Genomic DNA, 24,652 nt, shown 5'->3' with positions numbered 1-24,652 from the left:
CGATAATGTAGATGCTATGAGGCGATGACCTCGAGCTGACGTCTAGCCAAATGTCGACGTACCTACGTCTCGGTAAACAGGTTAGAATTTCAGACAATAATTATTCATAATTATTGGCATATTACGCACTAACATTTGGTCTGCTTATGATTAATATAAAAGTGTCTAAATTTCGTTTGCATGGTTTAGGGTTAAGATATTGCTGGCTCGTGCTGACTTCACTTTTGGAGTTTGTTAAATTTTGTGTTGTTATTTTTCTGTGGTACTCAATAAAGAGGCGTTATTTGGATACTAACAAACAGTTAAAGGAGCACTTTCAGTTTTCGTCGATATTTATTTAGGTGTAGTGTGATTCTACCGAAGATCTTGATTCTCGATGCAAAATTTCAAACGTTTTGTGCCTATAAATATGTATTTTTGGCAGACATAGCGAATCAGTTGTTCTCTTATATTCCTAATCTTACTGATGTGTGTCTGATCCTGCATTCTGACTTTTGACCGGAGGGTGTGGTGTTCCTTCGCTTTCTGGAAACAATGATGATAATCCCAAAATAACTTTTATTTTATTATATTTTCGCTAATCCTGCCGTGGAGCAGCAGTGCTTGCACTGTTGTGTTTCGGCGTGGAGAGTAAGACAACCGGTGAAATTACTGGCACTTGAGGTATTCTATCTTTGGCCTCTAGGTTGGCAACGCATCTGCAATCCCCCTGGTGTTGCAGGTGTCTATGGGCGGTGGTAATCTCTTACCATCAGGAGACCCACTTGCTCGTTTGCCATCCAGTCGAATAAAAAAAATGTGCGATTGTTGTATCATTTTATTTGTGTGACTATTTTTTTTATTTTACAACGCATTGTTATCAACTGAAATTTTCATTGATAACAAATAATAAACGAATGTGAATCATGTCTAATTTTCAACCGATTCCATTTAACCACTTACCGAACTAGTTAAATCAAACAGATTGTTCATTAAGTATGCCAGAAATAATAAACACTCGCGCTGAAAACTTTTGCCAAGATGTTTCCGTGACGCGTAGAACGAGATTTTTAGGTCATAGACTTCGCTGCGTATCGATAGTCTATGTTAATTTGAGAGTTTTTAGAAATTATCTTTAAATCAAATCAGCTGAAGGTGCAATTTTGACTACGACTAATTTATTATGGTACGTATGTTAGGGCAAGTTGCAAAATTTATTTAGAATTTAAAAAGTTGCCGTGAATAATTTTGTGGTGTTTTACGTATTTTTAAAACTATTTTAAATTCGAAATGCTTTGCTGCAAGTAATTTACTATAGGGTGGGTACGAGTATTCGTACCTACCTTCATTCACATTTAAACTACACGTCAAATACACAGGAAGAAATATCGTGTGTGTGTGTGTTTGTTACTTCTTCATGCCAAAACAGCTGGACGCATTTGGATTATAATTAGAAAGCTGAATGTCTGGATAACACAGAGGCTACTTTTTATCCCGATATTCCCAAGGGCATGGATATTTTATGTGCAATGTTCATGAAATCTACAATGTCATTTTTGGTAATTTCCATAAGAATTTGGTAAAATCCCGGAATTTTAATTCAAATACCGGATCTATTGGATTTCGCTTGCGAAGTTGTGAGTAAAGTCTAGTAAAACAATAATTAAAGCCAGGCATCTTCATCCACGGGCACACCAGAGGCTGCCCTGCATCCTCGCGATCGCAATCAAGTGACAGATTTTGTATGCGAAATTGAGACGTTAAAGCAAACTAGTTCAAACGTTATTTTCGTCAAAATTATACATCAGGCTTTTGATTGTACCTATTTTTAGATTTTATAACTTGCAATCAAAGAACCTTCTCATATTACTTTATTTTATTGCAATAATTTTGTAAGCCAAAAATCTGACACACCTATTGGCTGGTTCATAATATTTATGTTTCCTGTGCCAAGTGTGCTTATGTAGGCGAGAAGACAATGACGACCAAGCTTTGTGATTTGGAAGGAATTCTCTTTTCATTTATAAGGTTTCGTATCTCAAAAGGAAAATAGGAGCCCTTATTGTATGACTTCGTTGTACAGAGAACGGAACGGCTGTTTGTCTACCAAAGCCATTTACTGAGATCGTGGAGGTAGTGATAGATTTATTAGTCACTTAAAAATAAAATAAAATTAAAAATTTCTTCTCATTGTATCTCTGTAAGGTTTAACATACAAACTTCAAACTTGGAATGATAATAGAAAAAACAAATGTTGCAAATCAACAAATGTACTATAATAAAACCGATGAACTGTGAGTCGATTTTGTTCGTGACTACAGAACTGTGCACGAGTCCCATTTGCAATTGGCCGTTTTCCCTATTGAGTCTGTAATTTTCCAGAATAAATGGGATCACTAGCGTGTGAAGACGACGTCAGCAACAGTGAAAAGAAATTAATATGCAGCTAAATGTCCAGCTACTGTGAAATATTGGTGCTGACTGCTGGAATGGCGGTGATGTCAGCCCAAGGATACGGCAGAAAACATTAGAGACTCGATGAAGGGAAAACAGAAACTTTATTTGTCAGGTGATCACATTTTTATTTAGCTTGTAATGTTTTTCATTCGTCTCTACTTTTGGTTAAACCTCGCCGGTCTAAATCGTCCCACCATCTCCTCCTAGGTGCCTCTGCTCCGGTAACCGCATGGAAGCCAATCAGTGATAAGTGTAGCCCAGTGATCCAGATGCATACTGCAGATGTGTACTGCCCAGTCCTATAACACATATCAAATGATAAATCAATGAAGCCAAGATTCACCAGGCCCATTTTGCCAGCTTTTATTTAACTTCACGTGTGTGTAGGTACGTTCTGGCTTGCAAAACATTTTTGACAAACGGAAGACGCTAAAGTATCTTAGAAAAATCTAATCAGTCTGTCATTTTGATTATTAGAACATATTTGACACGTGTTTTTCTTTTGTCAATTAAACAGAAATAATGGGTGACACTCTTTACCGGCCTGGATAATACCGACATGGAAATACCGACCGTTTTTCTTGTACACACTCATAGAAACTGAAAAGAGCTTCTCTATGGGAGTGTATACAAAAAAAAGGGTCGGTATTTCCATGGAGGTATTATCCGGGCTGGTAAAGAGCACCCGAAATAATGAAATTGAGTGACATCACACCTTGTATTTTTTTGTTTGATTGACAAAAGAAAAGAAACGTTTGCAATATTTTCTGAAAATGTAACCTGACGCACTAAATGGGAGAATATTTTTTTACACAGAATACTACTCCATTAGATTGAGCTGAAATTTATATTTATTTATGAAAATTCGGTGATAATACAATAATCAAATCGCAAAATTTTTGTTATCTGGCCTTGTCTCCGCACAACAGAACTCTTCAGCGCTTAATGGCATCGACTTAACGTTTAGTACGGAAATGTAGTTTGGATGACATATCAAGTACAGTCATTAAAAAGGTAGGTACAGTCAGCAAAATAAGCTTGTATGGAAAATGAAATTTTTGGGTCAAAATTCTTTTCGTTGCATTGTTTTTTTTTTGTCTCCGAATAAATGTGACGGAGTAGAGTTTTTAGTATGGGACAGAGTGGAATTTATAATTTTTCTAATATAGTTACACCGAAAACGACAAACAATGGCACCACGTTTTTTTTATTTCTTAGTTAGAAGACTAACAAACTAGACTTACCTACTAAACAGACTAAACTACTTTAAACTTCAAGTCGGACTGGTTCTGGCGGCCGTGTTACTAGACTATTGTGTACCCACTATTATTTTATTGTGATACCCACCATACTTTACATTTTGTACTACGAACTTACTTTTGTATTACGAACATATCTAGGATTAGCATGAGTGTTAAAACATAATTGATAAGGACGTGGAATCCTGACCCACCGTGATACAGTTAACACTAGTACGGGGGTCAGATGACGCTTACTTACCTACTGTTTTATTCTGTAAGTACCTAATGTTTCAATAGTATGTAAGCAGTAATTTATGTAACATTATTTTCTCAATAAACATTTATTATTATTATTATTATTATTAAACCTAGTACCCACCTACCATCATCACTACCACCACCACCTACTTTAAACTTTGTAGACTTTTTTAAATTTTAATTTCGTTTTGTTATTTCGTACTTTGTCACGAATATGATTTCTTTCTTCTTCTTTCTTTCTTAAAAGAGAGAAATGCAGGGAAAAGAATTTTGATCATTTTAATAGAAACTTATTTTGTATAATATTGTTTTCTTCTTAACCTGTCAAAAATCCCAATTACCAAGTAACCTTTACCACAGTCCACCGCTGAGTAACGCTGGCACGCCGCCAGTTACGCGACCTATATCGCTGTCGTCTTCCTACTAGGAGCGAGAGGATTGTCGCGAGAATTAGGTTGTTATTGCGAACGCTGGCTAGAATATTGAGACAAACATCACTTGATTTCGATGATTAAACTAGGGCAGACGTTTTCAACCGGTGTGTCGCGTATACTTTCAGGTGTGCCGCGATTGCCGCGATGGTGTATGCTGCATTGAAATCATTTATAGCTACTTCAACAAGAAAATAGTACGAAAACAACTGATGCGTTGCGTACCAGCATCAAAAGTAGCTGGTTACTTTTTTACTCTGTCACATTAACACATTTGTCAATCTTGTATGGCGCTAAGTACGTGGCTGTAAAACGACAAAGTATAAAAGTAACCATAGCTTCTTAAAGGTACCTAGAAACAAACATACAGTTAAAAATAAAAACTACACGGGTTACATTTCTAAGTTTTACAGGGATAAGGGTATGGCAGTGGTAAGGATAACTTATAAGGGATGATTAAAAAGGTTAACCTATTTAACTTTGAACATCTCGGAGATGAGATGACAATTATTATATTTAGTTATAGATATATTATTTTTTTATATATGGCTTATATATTTATTGTATTTGAGGTTTACATATGCATTTATATTTATTCAAATGTTTTGCTCTATTTGTCGATCCTTGTTTTTTGATTGCTCCTCTACCACTCAAAGGTTGACTGGCAGAGATCCCTGCAGGGACAAGTCCGCCTTCGTACTTAACACTTTACTTTTATTTATGTAACCTTTTTGTTTTTTTCTTTTTGTACAATAAAGAGTATAAACAAACAAACAAACAAACAATTATCGATATTTATTAAATTGTAATAAACTAATCTGATACGTTCAGTGGAAGCACTTTTTCCCTGTCAAAAAAAATCATCATCATAATCATCTCGTCTACATACGCGCATACGGCTGGGCACAAGCCTTCTCTCGAATGGAAGGCCTTAACCCGTAGGTTCCACGCGGGTAAAAGTCGTGGTAAAGAATGTGATTTCATAAATGAATTTCAAAAACTCAGAGGTACAATCCCGGATTTAAACCCGGATTTAAACCGCAAACTAGACCACCGCGGTTGTTTTAATAAATAAATAAATGTGACGGTTACCATAACCGATGTCAAATCGGTCATCAAGTCCCTTTAGTTTAACGATTGGTTTGAAATTGTTTATCGTTAAAATTACTTGGTGCAATTCACACTAAAAAAAATACTCATAATTTTATTACCTACCGTACTTTGTATTGGAACATAGCGTCTAATAATTGAATGAAACACTAATTATGTGCTATGAATTTAACTAGCTTGATTACATTATTAACACGCGTACTAAGAAAACAATAATACATTAAATTCACGCAACGTTAAAATGTACCATACTGAAACATTTATAATTCTCATCTCACTCAACATTGTAGTATAGAAATGTGCCTTAGTGCGTGGAGTATATGGTTTTAATTTTAAGTCGATCGCGCAGCTGTTATGAGAGGTTGTGAAAGTAAGCGGTTGATATTGTAATGCTCCTACGCAGTCCATATACGAGCATATGCGCCCGAGTCCCCGCCGCCCGCCCTCGGCGCGTTTGGCTCACGTTTCGACAGAGAGTAACACAAATGTAGATTGGCAACCTCATTCTATGTCGCCTTTGTAAAGTGGCACAAAGTGATATTTAGGTACACAATAGCCCAAAGAAAAAGAGTGATTTGTTTTCAAAATTCTTCATCTCGGCCGTAATTACCACGCGGTCTTAGTAACAACCTATATGCAGGTCTTCTCCAAATATTATCTTTTAAATTTTTTTTTATAAGAGGGGGCTAACGGTCACCTAATGGGAAGTAATCACCGCCGCCCATGGTCAACTGCCAACACAAGGGGTGTCACAGGTGCGTGGCCGGCCCTTTGAGACAAACACTTTAACAAAATGATGGTCATGGTAGGTTTCAAAATGAAATTTCGCATAGATCGCAGCCTGAAAGAGGTCCTATCAAGCCACATTTCTCAAATTATGTAAATATTTCACGGTCCACCGGAAGACCAGCGCCAGCTCTTGAGCCGGCATTATGCTGAGGTGGGTCCGTTTCGTGAACAGTAACACTGTTTTTTTTTTCTCTTTCTTTTATGTAATTATTCTGTCACTGTTCCGAATAAATGTATTTTCTTTCTTTCTTTCTTTCTTTCTAAATAAAGTCTCATAATTTATCTATAAAATTATTATTTCATAGCTTCCACAGTAAAAACAAAGTAAAAAAATTAAGTGGAAAATGTCTTTTCAAAACTTAATACGAGTATATCCTGATTATAAATATTAATTACTTTTACACTACAAAACGATTCACTGTCGTTATATAATGACTGTTACATGTTTAGGTATACGTTTATGCGCGTCTGCGTGACCCGCACATAATCTTTCGCACGCGCGCGTTTGTTTACACGCCATGGCGGGTGTGATGCATTTGTTTTTTCTCAACGCACGCAGTACTTAAACTTAATTTATGCTATGTATTTCTTATTGAGATTATCTCTATTATTATAAAAAATCTATGTCAAGCGAGTACGACGACGCAATAGTTACATTGTTGTTCGGTTTTATTTCGAAATTTAGGAACTAATTTCTACACTACTTATTTCTTCGTCTAAATTAGAAAAATAATAGAATACTATCAAAAGATAATAATTAAAGACAAACGAATTAAATTCTGATGAAAAGGTAGTCCATCGCGATTCAATGGGGCAATGCGGCATCTTTGCGCCTAGTATATGCCTTTGCGCATAGTATGAAGCTGGGCAGTTTATTTCACTGGCTGTATTTGTATCGTATCTATTTATCTGACCTTTTGTAATTTATGGAAATAAATAAATTTTTGATGAAAAAAATATATATTACCAAATTGACCAAATATATTATAATACCCAAGTATCCAAGTCTTGGGTATTACTTATTATATAATACCTAAGAATCTGGCCGTATTACCTCTCTGAACTACTGTGTTTTTCCTAGTCTTTGACAGAGGTTTTTGTAAGTAAGGTCAAGTAAATAGGTAAATGGTTGGTATTTCTGGTGTACAATAAAGAGTCATTGTATTGTTTTTTAAATAAAAATATACATGTAGGAGGTACACGCGTAACTTTTTACAAAGACGTCCGATTTTGATAATTCTTTTTTTATTGGAAAGAACTTATATTCTTTTAAAATTGCTCTTATATAAATTTGGAAAAAAAATCCAACCCTAATCGAAGGAAAACAGGGGATAATTGATTGTTCACTCACTGATTCTAACGTGCATATGACCACACATACATAACTTTTTACAGAGTAGTCCGATTTTGATAATTATTTTTTTATTGGATAGGGTATACCTACCTCGAAGTTGGTCCTATATAAATTTGGAGATTCAGGGTGGAAAAAAATAATAAAATAAAAAAAATAACAAAAAAGATTAAAATGCCTGAGGCCATAAATGTGAAAGTTAGCACCCGATGCATTAGCTTTGAAATCAAGCATTATCATCATCGTCATCATCATGTCAGCCGAAAGACGTCCACTGCTGGACATAGGCCTCCCCCCAAGGCTCTCTACTCAGACCAGTCTTGTGTTTTCCACATCCACCGCGATGCCGCGATCTTAACCAGGTCATCGCTCCATCTTGTTGGAGGCCTACCGACAGCTCGTTTCCCGTCGAGAACCTTCTGACCCCATCGGCCAACAGTCCTGGGAGCAATGTGCCCCGCCCACTGCCACTTCAGTTTTGCAATTCTTCGGGCTAATCAATACTGTTCAAACTGATACTTTAATAAGTACCTATATTTTATTTCAATCCAATTTATGAAAAGTGTAAACAAAGACGCCATGAACCCGACCACAGACATTTAGTCATGTGAAAACCTAGAACCTAGAACCCGCAAAACAATAATCTGTTCAGTAAATCGATTAATTTATTAATTGAATAGATCAAAGTATTTTTGTCTATTTTATTATTTACAATACTTGAGTTAATTTCAAAGACTATTCAATTATAAAAGCAGTAACTATTTTTAATTTAAGGTAAATAAGTAAAATCGCTTATTCAATCGAGCATTAATCGATTTTTAAAATATCAATTTTTCTACCATCTCTACGCAAGTCTATTGCACTACAGATGAAACACATTGTCATGTTTTATTCAAGACATAACGTCACATTTTGATCAATATTTTTCAAATGAAATTTAAATATTGAAATTAAGTGAATTTTGGTGAAAAAAGTGATTAGACGTGTAGAAGACACAAATTACTGATTAATGTGTTATTGATGCGATCCAGTGATTGTTTATACAAAAAAAAAAATTGAAATCGGTTCGTTTACACTTTTTATAATTGGATTGATATACCGTGTAACCTATCGTCGGAAAATGGACAAGTTAAACACTCGGTAATAGGGTGATTCTAATAAAAGTGGCATTATATTCTGCCAATGAGTTTTTGAATACAAAGTACATTAAATATACGTTTTTCAGAAAAAATAAAAATTGATATATGTAAACATAGACCTTTTACACCGAGGCCAGGCCATTTTATTTATTTAACCTTATTACTTTAAAAAATAAATAAATGTAAGTACCGATTTTCACTGTAGTCTGTCTTGTCCAAAAGGGACATGCTCCCGGTTTTAGGCCTGTGAATTATTTGTGTACTATTTCACAAATTATATTTTATAATATATTGCAAAAACAATAATACGATATTCATTTAATAATAATACGGTCCTAAATAAATCATTTTTATACGTCAATATTCAGACTCAAAGTTTGTCCAGCGATTTTTTCACTGTAGTCTGTGTGTTCGCATTGTTGGGTCTCACTCGCACGCGGAGAATGATAGACACACCTTAATCATCGGTAAACATTCGGCCAATATCTGGCTCGCCGCCGTACGGAACGGTTAGAGACCTTCTGTCATAGTTTTGTGGCGATTAGTGATCGAAGGCGGCAAACTGGAGTTTGTAACGGGTATGTTAACTTTACATTGTCTCGATTATTTTATGTTATTTATACGGGACGTTATTAGATAATCATTTTAATGTGATATTATGACGTATTTACTTACGTTATTAAGAGTGGCACATTCATATTTTTGACGGTTTTAGAGTAAATGTCTTTTGAATCCACTTTTCACTTTAATCTGTGTCACTTTAATCTGTAACTGAAGCACAGACTAAAGTGACTCATGGCAGAAAAAAGTGAACTATAAATTATTTTATTTAAAAATTGCATATAATTTCTAAGAATAACTTTGTGGACTTTTTTTTAAGTAGTACTAACAGTGTTCTACCAAAGTAAATGTAGAGAATTGCTTTTTATTAAACTAAACACTTATAATTTCACTTTGTGTCTGTTTATCTATCCGCACTAGATCCATTAGTACTATAGCTGTAATTTTGCGTAAATATAGCTGTTGCAAAATTTTTTTGGAGTGTGTCCCCCTCCCCCCTCTAAAAGTGAAACTATTGGCTTGAAAATTAAAAAAAACAATCATGGTGATCCTGTTTATAACTAAAATTTTTACAGTTAATAGTGGTGTCGTTACTTGTTTAAAACGAATTTTTTCGTGTTATTTTGCCTAGGTACGTTCTTATTTGGCCAGTTTTTACTATCTGATGTCATTCATTTCATCGGAGGGACTGATTTGATTGCATTGTATTGTAATTAATTCGTAATATTTTAGGGCCGACATGTAATGGGGAAACCAAAAACTAAACAAAAGTCAAGAGAAGAGAGGTTAGCACGAAAAAGGGAGAACGAAAAGAAAAGATACGAAAAAATAAAAAGAAATCCAGAACTCTATGCTGAGTTCCAAAGGAAACATAAAGAACAATATCAGCGAAGAAAATAGGAAGGAAATATAAAAACTATACATGATTTAGCAAATGTTTTTCGTTTTACGGCTCCATTTTAAAAAGTCGTAAAACAAAAAACATTTGTTTAAGTGGTAGGAGTTTAGTGTTAAAAGGATGCTAGTAAATTACAAATAACCCTGTACAAAATATGAATAATTTTGAAATAATTTTATTTTCTTATATGTATATGCCTCCAAGAGATTTATAATTTTTTAAGAAATTACATTTAGGGGCTGTTTCACCATCCATTGATTAGCGTTAACCGACGGTTAAATGTGATGCCGTCTCCGTCTATTCGAACAAAACAAATAGAGACGGCATCACACCTAACCGCCAGTTCACACTAATCAATGGATGGTGAAACAGCCTCTTAAGTTTATGATACATATCTTTTCATTTTTGATATAATTATCTTTAACCTGGTAACTTTTCACTACTAGCCTGTCTAATTTAACTTTAGCCTGCTTCATCAATATTTCAAGAACCCATAACTCTTAAGTTTTTAGGAATAATTTGTTCCCTTTAACATATTTGTAACAAATGAAATACCAAGAAGCTGTTTTTATGCAAAAAAAGTAAAAAAACATATATATATTTTTTTAAATTAACTTTAGCCTGCCATGCCACTTTTATTAGAATCAGCCAATACTACTTAAATGGGTACTGATTTTCGTATATTCTATTGCAAATAATAAAACGTTGACAAGGCCGGGAGCGTAAAACCCACATTACATAACTTGTAAAAGTCACAACAAATATTTGATTAAAAATATTGGGCACGACCTTCCGCATACCGTAAATCTGATCTATACATTTATGGAAGTTTCTCGAACCTTGAACTTGTTATTGATTCGCGAAGTTCCGATCAGATGTTTCCAAGTTACAAAACTTACAAAGCACCCACCTGTCTTTATATTTTAATACCAATATGAATTTCAGAACTAATATTCTGCTAGTAAGCGGGGATTTGATTTAAGTATAGTTATAATTAAAACAAATAAACAATTATAAGCGTGATATATATACATGATATAGGTATAGGCATATGTAGTAATTAATAAAACTTTTTATTTTATTTTTACAAATAACGATTATTCTAATGAAATCAACAATTTAAATCTTTAACGCACCCGTCATTACCGTCAACTTCACACCATTTCAGTACGTGTTGCTATCAAGATGACTGGTTTATCCAATAAATTATAGAACGGAAGCAACTGCCATTATCTCGTTTACCAAACACGTGAACGTAAACTGCGGAGTGACATGGGTGGTCAAACTAGACATTGGGCGATGTTATTTACCCGAGTACGGAGAAACAGGTGTTGGTGCAAGATTTTGAAATAATAAAGCTAATACGCGTATCTAGTCGCATAATTTTTAAAGTCATTTATAATGTAATTTAATATTTGTCATAATTTTTAATAGTCATAAATAAATAGAGGTTATTTTTCAGAAAGTTTTATTTAATTTCCTATATACAAATACGTGTGTTATTTGTATACCTACTTAGGTATACATACTATTGTTTTTATCTATTCAAGCTTTCTTTTTAACATAGAAAATAACTGCTCAACTGTCTAAGCGTCACTCGCGCACGCACACAATGATCTATGCTCGGCGCGCTGAAACTCGATACGGCCGCGTGCTTTCCTTATACAGCTGTAATGGCCGTCATTGGCCAATCAGAGACCCGCCCCATGCGTACGCGCTGCTTTATGACTATGAATGATACATGACTGCTGTCGTAATAATGATATGAGTTGGTACATAGCAATAGATTTGAAATGTGTAGAAAGATTGGATGTTATCCTCCGATGCACTACATTACTACACGAGACCGCACGTCCAAGACAGATAAGTCAGTATGAACCATAAATGTTTTTTGATGTAGGAAGGAGGGCGGTCCCCTTTTATAGAGTTCGAAACGGTTAGCATTTAGTATTGTGTTTCTGACAGTTCGATCTAGATGCGTGAGACACAAAGAGAAAGAACTGGGTCACAATCACGTAAATTACTCGTATACCTTTAAAATTATCTTAGCGTTTTAACATTACGAGGGGGTAGTTAGAAAAACTCGCGTAGTTAAACGAAAATATATACTATACTTCAATCGACACGTGCTATAAACCGCTATAATGTGACCGTAACGTCGAGTAATTTTGAACATATATTTTTATATGATAAATCCCGGTTGCTTTAGTAGTTACCTAATTATGAGAAAGGAGGTTGTCATGAGTTAGGACTGTTAGGAGTTTTAAAAGGCTGATCAGTGTACAAAATACTCTTCTATTGAGATTATCATATTATAACAACTTGTATGAGTTTGAGGACAGGCACCGTACCCTACGAACATCAAAGTGAGTTTTTACTAAGGCTATAACCCCATACGCAGACGGTTTCACATTTCTGGTATAAATGCGTCAATCTACACAACACCTCCTACGGTAAAAGAATGACAAGTGTGAGTCAGACTCGCGTGCTGTCGGTTCTGTACATATTCGTGCGTTTTGCGTTATTTAGAAAAATCCAGTGTTAGCAGAGCCCTGTTTCTAATTAGAATGTTTCGGGCCAGTGTGGAGTAATTTTTTACTGGTTGGTGAGAATTTTTTAGCCCCAATGACGGGCAGACATTAGTAGGGTTCCGTTTTTTTTGGGTTCATTTGCCTTAAGAGCCAAATACACTAGGTATTTGCTCTTTTCCTTTTTAACCCCCGACGCAAAAAGAGGGTTGTTATAAGTTTGACCGCTTTGTGTGTCTGTGTCTGTCTGTGGCACCGTAGCTCTTAAACGGGTGGACCGATTTGAATGCGGTTTTTTTTAGGCATGCAGTCGGCTAAAATCCATTATGGACGACTAAAAAGGGAGGACAGAGACAGTTTCTTATCTACCGACAGAGTCTTGCTTCAACCATTTGCTGGAAAGCCGGGAGAGGAGCATACATTCTACCTCTGTGGGTGCTTGGATCAATATTTTTTATTAATCCCCATTGATGCCTTCCTTGATCGGTTTATGACCTTTTCTTTAGAGTGCTAAGGTACGGAATCCTAATAATAAACAACCCAAACTCAGGTTCACATGAGTGTACAAAATCCCGTTCTACAAGGATAAAAGTGTTATTATTTATACACAGCTTCCCACTCACCCTCGTACTCCGAATATGCCACTTGTTGATCGATGGTTCGGGAAATTGAATGAAAACATCTACAAATAACACCTGAGACATTTCGCGCCATACGCGATTGATGACCGGAAAGCTTAAGGTCCTGGGGTAGGGGCAGATATTTGTTTGAAAAATGCGAATGGTTAATCTGGGATATTACGATACCAAGCGAGAAAATATAAAGGCTCGACCATAACAAGCCTTCCCTATGGCTATGAGAGCGGTGTTGTTTACGAACCCAAAATACGCCCGAAGGATCACTGCCAAGATTATCTACTAGAGCCACCTTAAGGCGCATCAGCGCAGTAATGATTAGAAGTTAAAGCGGTCACCGTGACCGAAATCGGTCGGATGGACGGATGAACAGAAAAAAACCAGTAATAAGCCTTCGAACAATGCATTTTGACCCTTTGTATTTACTACATAAATTCTAGCTCTATTCCACCCACATGTACAGCACATTAGGTCGACAATTTGTTTTAGTTTGGTTACTGGTTAATACTATTGTTATATGCTTTGGATTTTTTGCGCATAATTCAGGAGATGTCGTGCGTTGCGTATTTTTATCACGTGGAAAGGTCAGAGTTTTCTTAGGTTCTCATCTTGTGGAGGCTAAAAAAAAAGCTGTTTATTTTAATAAAAAAATACACGTACATTTCATTAATTAACTACTAATCCTTAATTAATAGGATTGTTGCAGTCAATGTTTATAATTTTACTTAATAATCCCAGCCTATATACGTCCCACTGCTGGGCACAGGCCTCCTCTCAGAATGACGCGGGCCCAGTGCGGATTGGGAACTTCACACGCACCATTGAATTGCTTCGCAGGTTTGTGCAGGTTTCCTCACGATGTTTTCCTTCACCGTAAAGCTCGTGATAAATTTCAAATGTAATTTCGCACATGAATTCCGAAAAACTCAGAGGTGCGAGCCGGGGTTTGAACCCACGATCCTCTGCTTGAGAGGCCATAGGTCAAACCACTCGGCCACCACGGCTTTCTCGGCCACCACGGCTTTCTTAATTTTACTTGATTATTTGGAATGAATGGATACAATAATTATAATTTTAATATTTTACTCTGAGTAGGTAGATATACAATTTTTATTTAAGGAGGTAGGTTTAACCGTCGCACAAAGATATGCTTAACCTTGTTTTGTTTGCTATTCACAATTTCTTGCCAAAATTTCTTGCTTTCTTGTGTTTGCTAAGTTCTTGATTCACTAAATATTCTGTAGAAAAGGCCTAGAAATATACGGAGTAGGTGTACAATATTTTTATATTTCTATAGAAACGAAATCCGAAAGAATTGCCAGTGTTTGGATGATTATGTTGTCTAGGTAGTTCAACTCCCTATCATGTAAGAATTAAAAAAAACCCTTTTTTTATTATTCGACTGGGTGACAAACGAGCAAGTGGGTCTCCTATTTTCTTACATATCATACATAAAGGGTAAATGGCAAAAATAAAAGAGCTAAGCGTGCAGGAAAAATGCAAATTGATTTCCATAGTCCGGGGTCTCTGAGACCACTGCACCAACATTCCAAGAACATTCCACTCCTTTAGTTAATTTTGACCAAAAACATTTACACCTGCAGCTTTTCATACAACATTGTATTTCTCATTCGATACTTTTAGGTGTCGATTTTACAACGGATAGCTGAAATAAAAAAAATGTGTAGCGTCTATGGTTTAAATTTTCTGAAAACATTTATACTAATTTATTTTATTACTACCGTTTAGGGGTTAAATGGCACTGAAGTGGCAATGGGCTGGCCATATAACCCGAAGAATCGATAACCGGTGGGGTAGACGAGTTCTTGAGTGGAGACCACGGATCGGCAAACGTAGCGTAGGACGTCCTCAGACTCGGTGGAGCGATGATCTTCGCAGGGCGGCTGGCAAGAGCTGGATGAGAGTAGCCGAGGATCGTGCTCAGTGGCGTGCCATGGGAGAGGCCTATGTCCAGCAGTGGACGAACATAGGCTGATGATGATGATGATGAGGGGTTAAATTTCCAAAAAAACCATCCTTAATACTCGCCTACGTGAAGAAAACGAAGCCTAATTAAAATTTGGACTGTGTACTTAAATCAGTCAGTGAGCCAATCATCTTTCAATCAATTGCTTCTTTTAGGTGTATAGATTGCGATTCATACGAATACGCGAACACCGACATTTTTCGTCAAATTCTGTATGACTTTTCCTCCCTCACAATCGATCCGCAACTTGAGTAAACACGACGCCTCAATAATTCAATAACGGAGGCATCGACTTACAAAGAAGTAAGTATGCTAGCATGTCGTGACGCAACAGTAAGCGCCGATACTTGCTTTACCTGCTAGGTTATTTGAACCTGATTTCAGCATTTAGATCAAGTATTAAAACTTATATCCAACTATCTTTTGCGCGTGGTATTCGGTTATCGCGCGCTGTTCCCTCGGAAACTGTGCATTTTTCCGGTATAAAAAGTAGCTTATGTCACTCTCGGGCCCATAAACTATCTCTATGCCAAAAATCACGTCGATCCGTCGCTCCGTTATGGCGTGAAAGGCGGACAAACACACAAACACACTTTCGCATTTATAATATTAGTATGGATTAGTATGGATTCGCATACCTACGGGTATACTCGTACCTACTAAGTATAAGATAAAAAGGTGACTGATTATAAGACGATTATGCATGCCAAACACAGGAGCTAAAGGCTTTTAATTTGTTAGACATACATCTTGATTATCATAGAAGTGCAATAGGTACATACATTCGTTGTTTTCCGCTTTAAATATTAACGAGTTGTATAACTTGGTGATCTGTTATATTTGACCTCTTCAACTGGTTGGTTCCATCACAATGGATTAAAATTAGTTTTAGCTGTCATAAAGTGATGCTACTGAATTTCTGAATAAATATAAAATCAACTCAGTAAACTTCCGTAAATAAAACTTATTAATGGCCCGCCAATATCACGACTTCCTTAAGACTGAGCTCATACAAAGGTAAAATATTACAGGTATTAAAAACAATTTGCGCCCAACGTTCAAAGCAAAGAATACAGCGTTTAAGTAGCTAAATGATAGACCGCAAACTTAATGACATTCAATTAAGTAATGCTACATTATCATTTTCCAATAGAGTATGGAAATATGAATAATTTTCTTTTCTTTGATGAGGGATGATGCAGTGTTTGATGTTGGAATAGCTTGTATGTGAGTATATAAGTAGGAATTAACCACAGGGTGATAATAAGGTTAATACTTATTCGATTCTGCAGAATGCAAAACATGTTTCAATTTGTCGCTTACACCGTACCAGCATTAATTTTTTGCGATAGTTTTTAAGTTTTTGTAATTTATGACTAAAATTAACTAGAAGGATTCCGGATTTTACTGAAGTCCTATGGCGATTCCCAAAATTACTTACTTGTTTTGGAATCGGATCGTAATTGACTTGTTTATCTGTGAACATAACAAAAAATACATACCCTGTTTAGTCCTTGCGTACTCGTACCTATTTACTTTATAAATAACAAATTAACCGGAACACCCAAATACTCCGAAATATTTTATTCCGAATTTGCTAATTCCGATTTCCAAAAGTTAAATTCCGATTGCTTAAAAACACGAAAATTATTTTTCCGAATTTCAAAATATCGATTTTTTTAATATCCGATTATTATGACTCTGAAGAATGAAAAACACGAAATGTTAGGCCCGAAGTACCCGATTATCAATTTTCCGAAATGACATCGCTAATTCGGAAATATGGCATTCGGCAAAACAAATTTCGTGGTTTTAATATTCGGAATCCTGAATTTCGAATCTCTTTCTTCTCTTGATAATCAATTTAGGTAAATTGACCTTTATAGGTTAGTTTAGGTTAGAATTGCGTCAAAGTACGAAGCGCCTTAACTGCGCGGAAAAGGAGCTCCGTCGACCTTGTTGCTGAAAATTGCTGAAAATTAATAACAGTTACTACTGTTTTAGGCCAATCTAACATACTTACATAGCTTACGTTAATAAGTCGGGATTTATTATTGATTTTAGTACCTAATCGGAATTCGTATTTTTGACATTTCAGATATTAATAATTGAGTCGGACCTCTTATTGTTTGGTGTATTAAAATTCGGAATTTTGAAAATCGTAATTTTAAACCTTGGATATTTTTAATTTTCGCATTTATAAAAATCGGATTTATGAAGAATCGGAACAGTCATGTTAGGAGTTTTAAAACATTCGGAATTTTGAAAATCGTAATTTTAAACCTTGGATATTTTTAATTTTCGCATTTATAAAAATCGGATTTATGAAGAATCGGAACAGTCATGTTAGGAGTTTTAAAACATTCGGAATTATAAAAATCGGTATTTTGAAATTCGTGATTTCGACTTTCGCAATTGTTTTTCGTATTTATGTAGTGAGTGTACCCCAAATTAACACTAAGAATAATGGCCGAAGCACAAATTGTTTGTTGAATAAAGAATTTTAAGAATGTTGAAATAATAATAATAAAGTAACGAATCTGGTGTCCCACATCTAGGTCTTAAGTACTAGGTAGTAGGTCTGTTAAAAAAGTTAGAATTCAGGAAGTTTAAGTCGAAAACAGAACCTTCTCGAAGTGTTGACAAAAATTATATTTTCGCGACAGCACATTTTCTTAATTCAATATTTAAATAGCTCATTGTACATCCTTTTCCCCCTTACTTGATTATATAGATGCATGCTTAACCTTTTGACTACTTCATTAATTACGGGGAACAGTAGCTGATCAAACAAGTAACTTGATATTCCGATACAGTTTGCGAGTGAAGTATCGCCCACACACACACTCAATTAATCCATTCAGTTGTGGAACAATTCTGTTGCCTTCGTACCTTAAAATATGATCGAAGTTCGCCTGTTCCCACTTTTACTAGGACGTCCTTAGTAAATGAGAATACACCAATTACGTCCAAAAAAAGTTTAATTTATTTAAATAAATAAGTAAATATCACGGGACAATTCGTACCAATTGACCTAGTCCCAAAGTAAGCTTAGCAAAGCTTGTGTTATGGGTACTGAGCAACGGATAAATATAATTATATAGATAGATACATACTTAAATACATATTAAACACCTAAGACCCAAGACCAAGATTTAGGTATATAAGAGCGCTGTTTACGTCAAATATCCCCCCCCCATTTTTGTAATTTTGAATATCGGTGGAAACCATAAACCTGAAACCTCTGTATGTCTACGTGAACAGAAAAATGTGTCAAATAGAGAACATAATAAATAAGCATTGAAAGGAAATCGAACTGGTCACCCTGTGGTTGTTTTTAAGGTTTATGGTTGTGGCTGGAAGTGGCCAAAAGAATATAATTAAAAATATTTATGACTAGGTACATATTTTATCCGTACTACATATATCCGAACCGCTATTAAGTCTAAAGACATTTGAATGCATTCGAAAGAATTTTAGTTTTAATTGAAAATACCTCCGCCGTAATTGTTAAAACTATTTAAAAGCCAAACTGCACTGGCCACACTATAAGTTGATCAAAGTAGATCGTAAAACCTAATGCACACTTGAGGCACTTGGCGGCGCAGACAAAGGCCTGCGCAGACGCCGGCGATCCTCTTGACGCGGGTCATTGGTTCGTCGGGATTATTATGAACGTGTCTTTAGTGAAATGTGATAGTCCAGCTGGAGTAACCACGGAACTTAAAAAGAACAGGGGGGCTAACTGCGAAATTCGAAGTTCGTGTCGTCCGTCCCTCTCATTCACTCTCAATAATATTAAGCGTCAGCGGGACGGAAAGATATGAAGTTTGAATTTTGCACTTCGTAGGGCCAGGAGTTTTGAGGAGGTTTTTGTGTTTTTATGTACAATAAAGAGTTTTGCAGTACAATAAAAATACAGAGCTCGTTATCCTTTTTGATATGTTGTGTTTGGAGGACATGTCTCGTCTTACTCGGCTCGAGTTTTTGCTCATTTACATCGCGGGGTTCCGTAGTCAAAATGGCAAAACAGAACTCTTATAATTTTGCCATGTCCGTCCGCGGCTTAGCTTAGAGATTGTTCTTCTATAGAGCTGTAATTTTGCAAGAATATCTGTTCTGTAGCAGTTATGCCGTCGAAGTAGTAAAAATATATCCATGTCCAAAATTTTTGCATTCTAGGTGAAAAAATTTAGGATTGACGTTGAATAAATTAGAATATTATTATTTTAAAAATAAAAATGATATTTTGTTTTGTTATGCGCTTACGTAGCATAACATTAGTAGGTATGCGGAATACGTAGACATAGTATAGTGTACACAGTGCCCCTCACGAAAACTGACAAAATAGGTGTAGAATTAAGATAAACTAAAGGCTCCCATAATAAGTGCTTTGTGTCTATTTTATAATTTTACAGTCACAAAATTCAGTTTGGCATCTAGGACACTGGAAAAAGAATCAGAATAAGCTAGTTTTATTTCTCTATCATTTTTAAGGGTTCCGTTACCAAATTACAAATTGAATCCTAATAATATCACTGCACTGTCTGTTCGTTCGCCTGTCCGTCGCAGGGTTGTATCTCTGAAATTATATCTTTATTTATTCATATCTATTTCTGCATTTCTTAATATCTATTACTATCGCAACAATTGTAAACAATAAAAATTAAATTAAAAATTAAGAGGGTCTTAATCATCACAAATGCAATAACCCCCCACTGCGTACATTCTATATAAAACCAGGGCTCAGTTGACACTACAGCGCTTAAAGCGTAATTTTTCAATTTGTACGAAGCCCTCGGCGCGCGAGTCTGAATCGCACTAATTATTTTTAAAATACTGTGAGTAAAACTTAGATAAGTAAATCTTAAGGTGCTTTGCCCTTTTACAGGTATTTTATTTAATTTACGCTCATAAAATCAATTCCCCGTATATAAGGGCAGCCATGCACGGCCGCCCCATGGAAAGGCCGCATGGGTCAGTGCGTGTGCCTGCTCACTGAGACCACGGCTGAGCACGTGCGAAGCGAGCCTTAGTTATTAACCTATAATATAAGCACAATATAAATATGGTTGTTTTTATTGCCTTTAAGATGTAAGGATCAAATTAAAAAAAGGTAAGCTTGGATTAAAATTATTCTGTCGGCAATTAAAGAGGATTTGATTTTCGATGGTTATTTTGAGAAAAGAAAACGGCCAATTTTTTGATGGCAAGTTAAAGTAGGATATGCTTACCTAAACGTTATTATTTTGCAAAAATGCTGAAAATATGTTTCTTCTATGAGGATTATTTTTTATATGATTTATATGGACCTCCGCAAAGTAAACCCTAAATCAATCAATTATTGTATAAATGCATATAGTTTCAAATTAATTTAAGAATATAGATGAAAGTTGCCTTCTTTACCACTTTCCAAAACCAACGCTATAGGCGACAGTAGGTAATCACTTAACATCAGGTGAACTGTCTGCTCGTTTGTCTGCTATTACATAAAAAAAACTATTACATATTTAGGTACTTACATAAAAGCGATGCAAAGATTTTGAAAAAAAATAGTGAAATATTTTTTCTTTTAGATTACAGGAAAATCAATACCAAAACCTCATCTCATGTGGGATCAAATAAAAAAATGGTTAATAGTTATCATATTCATCTTACAGAACACGCAAGTTTGATACGGTCTTGTTTGTTCTTTTTTTTCTAAAATTGTCTAACAATTTAAGCTCAGATCAAAAGGCTTTAGGCGAAGTACGTCACACGCTTAGGTCATCGGTAGCCTGCCCAATTTTCCCACGCCCACGATCTTCCGTCCCTCTCTTTATTATATGTCCAGTATTACATAAAAACTGTATAAAATTCACTGAAAATATACGTAAAATTTTGTTGACTTGGTACCTTTTATAAATGACATGAAAAGAAATCAAAATAATCGTCACTAGTTAAAAAAAAACTTAGCTAAGAATTAACATTGTTTCAAAGTTTGAAAATATAATAAATGTAACATCCTAGCTGTACCTACAACGTTTAATGCAAATAAGATATATTTCTATTTCTTTCATTTTTACTGACGTACCTATTAACTTGAGATACGAGATTTTTCAGTGTAGTGGAGCTGCACAATGGCGTCATGTTATTTCGTCACTAACTACTAGAAACTAACCACATAGGTTCCTTAAATTATAGATGCCTACCTAAAACCCGTACTTATCAAAAAATATAACCTTGATAACAAAAAAAAACTTTCAGGGTTTTGTACTTTATTAAATTTCTCAGTGTGTTTAGTTAATCGGTCTAGTAGACCGATCCAGTGTGTGGAAACCTCGGTGTGTGAGTCCAAAAAAAATAGCAACAGGGATGACAGCAGGGTGTCATCTACTGGGCATCAGCGAGCCGAGCATTCGGACGTTTACTTTATACCTATAGTGTAAGAATAATCAAAGGGGTTTTAAATCACCTATCATTTTGAATAGTTTCGGAATTTATATATTTTCGACATTGGGAAATTTTGGACATTTTCAGTTCATTTATTTCACAGTAGAAGCATTTCACACCTCCACTGAACGTACATAGTCTTTATTAAATTTTGCCTTGAATAGTCACGATTAGTCAAGAGTACCTATATCTCAAAGACGTTTTCAATTATATCTATCTAGGTATGTACAACCTATAATTATGTTAATAATCTCCATGATGTACAACAAATATGTCTGCTAAATTACAAATCTTTAGCTCCTACGGTTTAGGCTGTACAGTTAGACATTCAGTGACGGTACTTTCTAATGGTATAAATAAAGAAAATAAATATCAAGGAGCAATTAACAGCAACTGAACTAGTCCCAAAGTACCTAAGCAAAGCTTGTGTTTTGGGGCAGGCAATAAAAAAAAATCGTTTAAAAGTGCTTTTCTTTTTTCTATGTCGTACCTACCTAATGCGACACTATTTGGTTGATATAGTCTGCTAATGAAAGATGAACCTGCAAAACCGCGACAAATTCAAAAAATTGCAGGTATCACCATAGAATAAGTAAAAGTACAAGTACAGAAGCTTCTCTAATAACTGCTTAATTTTGTCTTTTGTCGGCAGCACGGCCAAAACAAAAGACTGCCTAGCCAGCCGCCAAGTTCTATTGCCGTGTAAGTACAAAAAATAATAAATGTATCCCGATAGTCATAAATTCCCCTTCCTTACTTGATGAGCATTGATGGATTGGAGCATGAGACTTACCTACCTATCCTGCACATACACAAGTAATGGATAAACTTGTTTAAATATATATGCCTAAATAACTTTGGACATAAACTACCGTGACTGAGACTCACTCATATTGAATGAAATAAACCCATGTCGAGCTAAACTCTATTTAAGACGTGAGTTATCGGGTTTATTTCATTAAGATATGCATAAATCCATAATTATTCACACACAGACAGAAAAAACACCTCACAAACAGATATACAAACAAAGGCTACCAACATCACAACTATCCATTTTTCACTCAAACTCTCAAAAACCGGCACATATTCCCGGGTACTTGTAATTGATAGAGTACCTGTTCAGAGCGTGGGCGATGCTATGGCAACGCGCCCACGCACCTCCTTCCCACCCTGGGCGTTGGGGTGGGGGCACCCCTGACCCGGCAGACCTTGACCCCGCAGCTGATCGACACGAGCCGGTTGTGGGACCCGGACTTTTAAGGAAACTTGTTTTCTGGGGTCTTTCTCCGAAACACCCACATGGTTAAGTACGGGGATGCATGTTATTGTCGTGTGAGTAATTAATTTCAGGTTATTTTAATTGTGAGATTAAAATTATTTCGACTGTTAAGCATAAAGCCTTTAAGTTTGATTGTTTTCGTAACTCATTCGTGTTTTTTAAAAGATCTGCGAAATATATAGTGGTTTTACTTGGCATTGCTTTTAATTATACTTTAATAAAACTAAAATATAATGTGCTGTTATTACTTATTAATTGGGACCATTATGCAGGAGTCATAATTTAGACACGAAATAATATATCATATTTTTTAAACGACTGCCTGAGAAGAGTGTATTTTTTGAGTCACGTTGTTTTTACCTGTGGTCTGAAAAGTATTAAAATTAAATATGTAATACTGGTAACTACTTAGGTAGTACTTAATAGGTTTGTTTCAGGTGAAGGAGGCGATGTTTGAAGGATTTACATAGTGTGTCAATATGACAATTTTATGTTAGACGTTCATTAAAAAAAAATCTGCCAAGTGCGACTCGGACTCGCGCACCGAGGGTTCCGTATAAATATTTTTATAATATATATGATGTAACTAAAAATTTACGATTTTCGAAATTGTTCCTTTATCTGTGCTAGACGTTGCTTCGTACCACATTTCAAGATTCTAAGTCCACGGGAAGTACTCATACCCTGTAGGTTTTGATTCCCTTGCGTTGTTGTTTACGCAATCAAAAGATACAGCCGTTTAGAGGTTTCTTTTTTTTCCAAGGGACAGTAGACTTGAGTATTTGATATTAATTTCAGCTTCATATTATTATATTTCAGCCTCTACGCGTTCCTGAGAAAAAGGGTATTGACAGACGTACAGACGGACAACAAAGTGATCCTATAAGGAGGTACGGAACCCGAAAAAACGTGAGACTCCACTTTAATGGAGCACCACCAATAGATTCGGTAGAAGACCACAAGAAGACCGCTCGTCGTGGAAGCATTTAACGACTTCTCCATTCATTGCATGCTTGATACAAATACTGCACAGCGGTTAACAGATTAAGTATACATGCAATCTATAAGAAAAACGTTAAGTAGCTATCGATATATCAAAGTGGGACCTTCGGGAAAAAAAGGTAGATATTTTAAAATTGAAATCTTATGTTCGGTGGCGCCATCTTTTGAGCTATATCGAAAGATGCCAAATGTTGCCGGATAACAAAACAATTCAAAAAATGTTTGTATTCGTCCGGACAATGTGTTCTTGCACCGAAAAACACATTGGTAAATTTTATATAAAATTTTGCGGTATCCGTTTATTTCGCAACTCACGATTGGCAACCTGTTTAATTTCGCAAACTCTGAAACTGTAAATATCTCAGGATTTATTTCAGGATCTTCGAACTTCTCTTCTCTTTCGTCTTAGAACACTTTAGGTAAGAATAGGTTAGTTTTATAAATATCCTGAAATATTTACAGTTTCAGAAATATTAAACAGTTGGGAAATTAAAAGTTGCGAAAATCAGGTTGCATTAGTAAACTAAAATTTTGCACTTAGATTCCATAAATCTCAGAGTTGAGAGACCAGA

At 35.5% G+C, this 24,652-nt stretch overlaps 1 long non-coding RNA gene across 1 annotated transcript; it reads left to right on the top strand.

The window, feature by feature from the left end:
- On the top strand, positions 1-23,246 carry LOC141438022 (uncharacterized). The gene is made up of 3 exons (XR_012452445.1): positions 1-80; positions 2,362-2,548; positions 22,449-23,246. It is a non-coding gene; the product is annotated as an uncharacterized lncRNA (long non-coding RNA).
- Positions 23,247-24,652: the final 1,406 nt, after the last annotated feature.

This window comes from Choristoneura fumiferana, chromosome 18 (assembly GCF_025370935.1).
Source record: "Choristoneura fumiferana chromosome 18, NRCan_CFum_1, whole genome shotgun sequence".
Classification (NCBI taxonomy): domain Eukaryota; kingdom Metazoa; phylum Arthropoda; class Insecta; order Lepidoptera; family Tortricidae; genus Choristoneura; species Choristoneura fumiferana.
The sequence above is the reverse complement of the archived record's forward strand: the minus strand, read 5'-3'. Positions and strand labels throughout refer to the sequence as shown.